Here is an 8802-nt window from a genome sequence, read left to right as displayed (position 1 = left end):
AAACCTTCAAACTTAAACAAGATTTCAAGCTTCCACCAAATTTGACTTTAGATAAGTTTCATAGACTTAAGTAATTTTTTAGCCAATTTTAACCTTTATAACCTTAATTAGGAGTGTAGGCTTGAGCTAACTACTTTGAAGATGACAATATTAAACCTATGAACCTTAAAGCTATAGTTGGGAGCTTGGATTCACACTAACTGTCTTAGAGGTTGCGATATTGAACTTGTGAACCTTAAGGCTACAATTGGGAGCTTGAGCTCGCGTTAACTATTTTGGGGGTTACGGTATTAAACTTGTGAGCCTTAAAGTCACAGTTAGGAGATTGAGCTCACACTAACTCTTTTGGGGTTTGCGATATTGAACTTCTGAGCCTTAAAGCTACAATTGGGAGCTTGAGTTTACACTAACTATTTTGGGGGTTGCGGTATTAAACTTGTAAGCCTTACAGTTATAGTTGAGAGCTTGAACTCACGCTAACTGTTTTGGGGCTACAATATTGAACCTACGAGCCTTAAAGCTACAATTGGGAGCTTGAGCTTGTGCTAACTATTTTGGTGGCTACGGTATTGAACCTGCAAGCCTTAAGGTTACAACTAGGAGCTTGAGCTTGCACTAACTAATTTTGGGGTTGCAATATTGAACTTTTGAGCCTTAAGGTTACAATTTGGAGCTTGAGCTCGTGCTAACTATCTTTTGGAAGGGACATAGAAAGTAAGCATACCATTGAAATAATACATTTTCATTAAAGTGTTAGAATTTTCACATAATACTTTCTAAGATGACGTACGTTCCATGTGTGTGGTAGAGTTGTGCCCTTTAGTCTCGCCAATTTGTACGCTCCGTAGCCTATCTTTTCTACAACTTTGTATGGTCTCTCCCATCTTAAGGCCTTCTTTCGTTATTGCGAAGTTGAGATGCTGGCTTCAATGTTTTTGAGTACAAAGTCACCAATTTGGAACTATTTATTTTTTAACTTAGAATTGTAGTAGTGAGCTACTTGCTGAACGCGTGCCGCATTCTTGATTTTTGCTACTTCCTGAACCTCATAAACAATATCGAAGTTGAGCTTCTTAGCTTACTGGTTGGCATTTTCATCAAAGTATGTTGTTTTATGTGACCGCATGCCAATCTTAGTAAAAATAACTATCTCTATGCCATAAACCATCAAGAATGTTGTCTTTCCTGTTGTAGTGTAAGAGGATGTTCGTAGGGTCCACAAGATTCTAGGTAGTTCCTCTAATCAAGTACTTGACCTTTCCCACTTTCTTCTTCAAGGTTATCAAAATATTTTTATTCATAGCCTCTACTTGCCCATTTGTTTGAGGTGTTTTAACAGAGCTTTGAGCCAAAGCGATATAAATAATGGCATAAAAATTTTGGATTTTCCTTGGAATTGCATGCCATTGTCTGTGATTATCGAATGTGGTACACCGAACCTACACATGATCAGCTTCTATAGAAAAGACTCCATTCGCTTTTCAGTAATGGTTCTTGGGGCCTTAGCCTCAATCCATTTGGTAAAGTAGTCTACATCAACTACTATGAACTTTTTCTGCAATGTGGCTATGAGGAATGGGCCAAGGATATCGATTCCCTATGTCACAAATGGCCAAGGGCTTGACATGATTTAAAGAGGTTTTGTTGGCTATTGTTGTACTTAGGCATACCTTTTGCAAGAATCGCATGTGCGAACTAGCTCATGTGCATCCTTCTGAACTGTGGGCCAGTAATACCCCTACCTAAAGAGTTTTTGGGTGAGCAATCTTCCACCTAGGTGATTGCCAAAGATGCCATCATGAATCTCTCGCATCACATAGTCAGCCTCTGACGACGTTATACATCGTAGTAGTGGTTGTGATAATCCCTTTTTATAAATTACACCATCTAAAAGGGTATACCTAGCAATTGTAGAACAAAATGAATTATTTTAAGTTGTTACACAATCAAATAGTTCAACAACGAATCATTCATTATCCAGTTATCTAGTCCGTGGACTTAAGGTATTTGGATACATGTAATACAAAACATATATATATACATACCTCGCAACTTTGCATTGTAGTCTTGCGAACTCTCTTCTATTTGAGTGGTCATTTATTCCCTGCAATATGCGAACTATAGGATTCATCTATGTGTCTTATTGATCTACAGTATATAGTTGGAGTGCATCATGACTTGGGGCTTCCATGTGCTCCAACAGAATCTTTCCCCTCCGCTTGATGACAATAGAAGATGCTAACTTGAACAAAGCACCCATAGGTGTGTTATCGCTTGATATCAATGCCTCATACTTTGCAGCATTATTAGATGTCTGAAATCCAAAAGAGAGTCTATACTGCCACTTGTTTCCTTCAAGATCCACCAAGAGTACTCCTTCTCCTGATCCAGTCCTTACCATAGATCCATTGGTATAAACCAGACAATCTTTTGATTTGTCGGCAGTAACAATGTCTTTTTGTAGCGAACTAACTACTATGTTGCAGGTAACAAATGGAAAATAAATTTTAGTGCAAATTGGAAATTTTTCATAAGTTATTACAGAGGTGGCATAGTGGATCAAAGACTGTCATTAAGTGTAACACCCCGTACCAGTAACCTACGCCGGGGTGGAGTACAAGGCATTACCTAACGTTATCTCATGTACACAAACAATCTTGAGTCACCCAGACTCGGTCCAATTTAAATCTTTTTCAATTTCTAATTTAATCTTCTTATTGTGGGCCTACGAGCTCCAAATCGACCATTAGAAACTAATCGGGACTATACCGGGTCCTTAAACTAACTATGAAAATTTTGTCATTAAAACAGGGCACACGTCTGTGTGACCAACTCGACATGGTCATGCTGATGACCCGTGCGACTCACATGGCCTACACATCTAGGGACACGCCCATGTCCTTTACCCGTGTGAAATTAATTTCTAATTCACACCTATAGGGATTTTCACACGGCCAGACACACGCCCGTGTTGATGGCCCGTGTCCCTCACACAGCCAGGACACGTCTATGTATTAGCCCGTGTAAAAAACCTAGGTATTTTATTTTTGACATCAGCATTCCCAAAATGACACATGGCCATGGCACACGCCTGTGTACTAGGCCGTTTCCTCCATACGGCTGAGACACACGGCTGTGTCTCTGCCCGTGTGTTTATTACCATGCATACTGACTTGAATTTTTTACATGTAGGGGACACACAACCGGACTACACGCCTATGGGGTAGACCGTGTGTCACACACGACCTAGACACACACCCCGTGTGGACAATATAAGGCTATTTACCAAGCCTTATTGCCACCCTTACATACCTAGTTCCATGCAAATACCAACCAATACCAAAACAAGCACAATTCATACAACCAGATCAGTCACAATAGACATTCATTCAACTATGAAAATGCATCTTTTATGAAACTCAAAATGAATATTAGCCATCAATCAAGGCTTAATACAAAATGAAGGGTTTCCAACCCAAGCCAACACATTTGGCCAATTCTCAAAGTCACAAAATAATAAAGTCTAAACCCTATACATGCCATATTCAAAAATATAAATCCAACTATACCGAATGCTTTGGTGAATAGTGTGATCGATATCTCTGACTCCTGGTGATCCTTTGGCTAGTTGGCAACACTATAAGAAAAATGGAAAGAAAAGGGAGTAAGCATAAAAGCTTAGTAAGTTGCATATAAATAATTATACAGCAACAATTTATCAATAATCAACATGTTCATAACACAAGGGTGGGCATAAGCACAACTTACTCATTACCATCCATACAAGTCACATATTATGTAATGAGCTCATATCTCATACGTACCAAATAGGTACCTGTACCACTCACCACAAGGTTATACTATTCTTCATTAACCTCAAATCATGATTCTTGCTGTTGAACCATTCGAAACACTATCGGATATTCCATAACCTTCAAACACGGGGTAAGTTACCGATGCCATGTCCTGGACATGGTCTTACACTGGCTATCATCATCGAGGTTGATGCCATGTCCCAGACATGGTCTTACACTAGCTTTCGCATATCCGTGCCGATGCCATGCCCTAGACATGGTCTTTTACACTCACACATCTCGTAGCCGATGCATGTCCCAGACATGTCTTACACTAGCTTATGTCTTGAGGCTGATGCATGTCCCAGACATGTCTTACACTAGCACTCGTCTCAATGCCGATGCCATGTCCCAAACATGGTCTTACACTGGCTCACACCAATGACCTAAATGTCATGGCAAGAATATCGATTTACTTCCTAGGGTTTCAACGAGAATTCTACTATTTCAATGATCATTACACATTCTCAATTCCACATCAAGCAATTCATGTCATATCTATTCAATGACAATTTAAACACATATAGTAGCAATGTAGTTGTATTATTTACATACAACTTACCTCGGATTATAAAACGTATATGACTAGTCGGTTTAGTCGATTTTCTTGGCTTTCCCTCGGTCTAGGTTTGGATTTGACAATTCTTGATCTATATTAGCAGAATACACTCATTTAGTCACTAAATTCAATTAGGCAAATCAAAATTTTACATCTTCTGCAAAATGACCTTTTTGCCATTAACTTTGGCAAAAATAACTATCTTACCCCTATTCTCGAAAATCAATTTTTATCAAATTTCGTTGTATCTCAAGCATAGATGAAATCTTTTTACTCTTATAGAAACTCCAAATTCATTATATTTCACAAATCTATCAACTATTTTACAACTTGTACAAAATAGTCCCTTTAGGTGTTTCCATGCTAACACCTTTCACAAAAGTTGTCAATTACACTACTAAGACTCATATTCTTCCATAAAAACTCAGCAAACATCATGAATCCTTTCATGGAAAAACTCCAAACCCTTAACCATTTTGCAAAATAGACCTTTCATCTGAAAGCTCATGCTTTTAAGGTCTCAAAAATGTAAAAATCATTAAAAGAAACTATCAAAATCACTTACTTGAGAGGGCTCAAAGTTGCTGAAATTTTTAAAGCTTTCAAACCCCTACAATGGCTGATATTTTTGGCTAAGAAGAGAGAAAAGATGATAGCTTTTCCTTTTTGTTTTATTAAAAATACAACTAGTCAAAATTAGTGACCTACGCTTCACCTAATTTTGACCTTCTCTCCAATTTGTCTCCCATGGACGGTCAAGCTATTGTCTAAGGGTCTAATTTCCCTTTAAAGACCCCAAATTTTGGTTCTCTATCTATTTAACATTTTTAGCTATCAAATTAGGACTTTTGCATGTGATTTAGTCTTTTTTCGCAATTGAGCTCACAAACGTCAAAGTTACCTTACCAAATTCTTCATGCATTCCTAAAAACATACTATAACATCAAAATAATAATAAAATAATAATAAAATAATCTATTTGACTCTAGATTTGTGGTCCCGAGACCACTATTCTGAGTAGGCCTTAAATCGGGCTGTTACATTAAGACTTGCAATGAATTATAGTTTAAATATATTCCTTCTCGTTACGTACTATGAAATTAATCATTTATGAATCAGGTTACTTGATGAGTTGGTATGTGCCTCAAACAAACATCCAACCATGAAGTCAGCTAAAACTTTCCTTTTTATCACAGTTCACGGGCTGAACTCTACACCAAATTTGGCGACCTTTATACTCCATTTTTTCACTCTTCCAGAGATGTTAAGCTTAGACAAAATTTCTTTGATGGGTTGATTCATCATGACTACCATGGGATAGGCTTGGAAGCATAGTCCTAGCTTGCGAGCTGTAATGATTAAAGCAAAAATGAGTTTTTCAACTTTTACATACTTAAGCTCACCATTTTACAGCACCTTACTGATGTAGTATTTCGGGAATTGTCGAACACCCTCTGCCCTAAGCAAGATAGCTGTTACAGTTTTCTCAAATGTGGTGAGGTATAAGTAAAGGGCCTCTCCTTTGCGTGGTGACATTAGTAACGGAAGGGATGTGAGATATTCTTTGAGATTCCCAAAAGTTATTTGACACTCCTTTGTCCAGGAAAAAGAGTGCGCATAGCCTTGAAGAAAGGTGAACATTTGTCAGCCATCCACGACACAAGTTTGTTGAGTATGACCACCCTTTTAATCAACCATTGGATATCATTTATTGTCCTCAAAGGGAGCACCTCTAAGAAGGCTTGAATCTATTCAAGGTTCTCTTTGATTCCTCTCTTCGACACCACAAAGCCTAGAAATTTACTAGCTTTGACCTCGAAGGCATAATTATCTAGGTTTAGCCTCATCTGTTGGGCTCGTAATACTGCAAATGCTTCTGACAGATTCCCAACATGTTTGATGAGAGTGGATCCCTCCACTAGCATGTCATCGACATAAACCTCAACATATCACCCAATCTGCTTTCTGAAAATGTTGTTCACCAGACTCTGGTAAATCACACCTATATTTTTTAACCAAAAGGCATCACACGATAGCAAAATAATCATTTTTTTGTAACAAAAGTTGTTTTCTCTTGATCTTTGGGAGCCATCTATAAAGCTCATAAATTTGTTACCGAAAGACATGTCAACAAGTCTATCGATCGAAGGGAGGGGGAAGCTATCTTTCGGACAAGCCTTGTTCAGATTGGTGAAATCTATACACATTTTCCACTTATTGCCCGCCTTTTTTACCATTACAACATTTGAGATCCAATCCGGATATTTAACTACCCTGATGAACCTTGCAACCAAGAATTTTGCGACCTCCTGCTTTATAGCCTCCACAACCTGTGGTGTGAACCTTCTCTTCTTTTGCTTCACGGGTATGGCTTCGGACAAAACATTCAACCTGTGCACAATTACCTGAGGGTTTACCCTAGTATATTTGTAGCAGACCAAACAAATATATCAACATTCATTCTCAAGCAATGAATCAAATTTTCCTTTTCCTCACTTGTCAACACAGACAACATTCTAACCATCTTGTCTGTACTACCACTGAAAAGTTACAAAGTTTCCATAGCTTCAGCTGCTTTTGGCTTTTTTGATCTCTCTTTGCATTTGTTATCCGGGCTGTCCAAATCTAGCAACTACTCATCTAGTTTCACCTGTTGTGAACCTTGCCCTCGTTGCTCTCACTCATGAGCCTGTTGTACAGACAACATTTGACACTGTCTAGCTGCTTTCTAATCCGATTACATGTACCTAGTCCCAGTTTTAGTGGGAATTTTATTTTCATACAAGAAATAGCCACCATCGTCCTTGCCATCCTCATAATCGGGGGACCAAAGATAGCATTATAAGCCATAAGATGATCCATCACGAAAAACTAGACATACTCTGTTGTAGTGTGCTCACCATCTCCCAAAGTCACTAGCAAGGTAATGGAGCCCTTTACTTTGACAGGGTAGTTCATGAAACCATACAGTGGGATCACCCTCTTCAATCCCTTCTCCTTCAAGCTTATTTTCTAAAAAGCCTCTCAGGTTAGAACCTCAACTATGCTCCCACTATCCACAGGAATCTTTTTTACCTCAAAACCAACAATTGTTGCAGTCACCACTATAGGATCGTTTCCATGATTATCACATATCAACCCTTCATCTTTAACCATAAAGTCCACCTTTCACCTTTCCTATTGGCGCGGCCTTTTGGGTGAACCAATGACATAACATCCTTGAGGTGTGCCTTCTTCATAGTACTAAAGGCCACCCACTCTTCATTTGTTCCAATTATCACACAGATGGTACCCCTATCCTTTTGTTTACCCTTAGGATCACCACGCGAACTTTGACCCTACTGGGAAACATTCTGATAAACAAACTCTACAAGCTCACTGTTTCTTAATGCTTCATCGATGCCATCCTTTAGAGTGAAACAATCTTCAGTCTTGTGCCCAACATCATTGTCGAAGGCACATCTATCTCTCGAGTTGGATCTCCTTGTGTTATGCCTCATTAGAGATGGCTTAGGCAGAATTCCAATACTTTTTACCTATTTCAAAATGCAAGTGTGAGTAGCATTCAAAGGAGTATAGACTTTGAACATTCCATAAGGAATATATTTCCTCATATGCTCTGATTGAGATCTCTAGGGAGCCCTAAGAGAATCACATTGCACTTGATATCTTTGCTGCCTATCAGCTTTCACTCGTAAAAATTGGTTAGGAGGACCCTACTTGCTGTGAGCTCCCTCTCGATTTCTAAATTGCTTGTCTTCCCTCTGAAAAATGCCACGTGACGCCCTTTAAGTGTTGTGGAAAAAACCTTACATTTTGCTGAATTTGATGCTGTAACATCTCGAAATAGGGCCTAAATGGAATAGTGGTCGCGAAACCAAAAATCTGAGATAGAAAAGTTTATTTTGATTAATTTTTATGATTTACCGAGTGATTAGATGCATGTGTTAGAGTATTGATAAGAAATTTTATAGATTGCATGTTTAATTTGCCTATTAGGGCTTGTTTGCAGAAGTTGCTGTAACAGACCGATTGGAACGATGGTTTTAGAACCACAAATTCAAAGTCAAAAAATTTATTCCGATTAAGTTTTAAGGTTTATTTATTGATTAAAATATTGTGTAAAAATATCGTTAAGTAATTTTACTGATAAAGTGCTTAATTGGACTTTTAGGACTAAATTGCAAAAGTTGCAAAATATGTGTTCTAATTCATAAGTACTTGATTGAAATGGGGGTTTAAATATGAGGTCCTTAAATGGTAATTATATCATTATATTTCGTTTGGACAAAAAAAGGGCATGGATAGGACAAAATTTTAAAGAAAGGCCTTAAGGGCATTTTAGTCATTTGGTAATTAAAAGAAATAAAAAAGGAAAATAAAGCCAAA

This window comes from Gossypium hirsutum, chromosome A07, assembly GCF_007990345.1.
Source record: "Gossypium hirsutum isolate 1008001.06 chromosome A07, Gossypium_hirsutum_v2.1, whole genome shotgun sequence".
Taxonomy (NCBI): Eukaryota; Viridiplantae; Streptophyta; class Magnoliopsida; order Malvales; family Malvaceae; genus Gossypium; species Gossypium hirsutum.
This window is presented reverse-complemented; position numbering follows the sequence as displayed.